Raw genomic sequence first — 1,380 nt, 5'->3', positions numbered from 1 at the left:
TTTCTTTACAGAAATGGAATCTTACATGCCGTGATCTTGGGAGTTTTTCCGAAGCCTCGAAATCGCAGGCCGTGAAATTTCCACATGACTTCTGCCGTAAACAGCGGGAATCTTAGATTCAGCCACAGCCAGCCGATCATTTGTGCAGGTTAGCATGGTGCACTGCGTTCTAACCCATGGACTCGTTTCTTACCAGGCATTATTTTCTAGGCTAGGAAGACAGCTTAAAGAGATGCGTAACGTAGGAATGCCGAACAAAAGTGTTGCTTTGATCTAGTCCTCAGTAGAGTTAGAAAGCATCGACACCTTACGATTAGTTTGCATCATTTAAAAGCTGAAATTAAGGCACTTTTGGTACATTGTAATTTAAATAGCTCTCGAGGGTGCTTGGTGTCTATTAAAAAAAGACCATTTTTCTCTAGGATGAACAGGTCAGTTTAGTTCTGGTTCTTTAGGAGTGACTGGCACCCTGCGCTCCACCCTGCCAACTGGAGCCGCCGCCGCCGTCTAGGCAACTTCTGCAGATATGCAGCGACCTCCTCGAACGCTCGTCTCGAAAGCTGCAGACTAAACCCGACCCCTAAAGTGTCGCTCTTCTACAAAAGGGACTTGCAGAGGACGGTCAGATCCTCAACGTACGGAAGCAGTTCAGACCTGGACCTGAAACTCACAGACCCAAGGCCTTGGCAAACCATGGATTTCCTCGCCTGCATATTCTCGCCTTATTGATTTATGCTAGTTTGTGCATTTTCAAAAGAATAAATTTTGAAGAAAAAAAAATCAACTCGGGAAAACTAAGGACCACAACGAGTACATTCTGTATGCATTTGTCTATGAGCATGCTTCTCTGTTAATTATATAATGAGGATGAATGAACACGAGGAATTTGGCAGTCGATGCCCATTTGACTTAACAAAAAAATAATAATAATTCATCTCTGAATTTGCTGCCTGAGACAATCAGATGGAACTTCTCTGTAAAACCGGAACGTTGTTCATGCCTTCCCATCATCCTGCCCTCTCCCGTTTCACAGCAGCTTCATCTGAGTCCAGATAAAAGAATAAAAATGTGTCCATTTTTCCTTTTTTTGTGAAAGTTGAATATTAAAGATGGAAATGCAAAATTGCATGCATATCATTTTAATTTATAACAAATTTGAAAGAAAAAAAATGTTTTATGGAATATAATTGTGTAAAAGGCAAATCTAGCAGTATTTAAGTTCTTTTACAAAAAAGAAAAGAAGAAAAAATAAATGGTCATTTTGAAACTGTGTCATTTATTTATTCATTCTAGACAAATTTCATGTTATTTGGTTTTGGTATTACAACGGCAATGATTATACCACATGATGACTGAAAAGCTGATTTAAAAAAATATATA

This window comes from Puntigrus tetrazona, chromosome 3, assembly GCF_018831695.1.
Source record: "Puntigrus tetrazona isolate hp1 chromosome 3, ASM1883169v1, whole genome shotgun sequence".
Lineage (NCBI taxonomy): Eukaryota > Metazoa > Chordata > Actinopteri > Cypriniformes > Cyprinidae > Puntigrus > Puntigrus tetrazona.
This window is presented reverse-complemented; position numbering follows the sequence as displayed.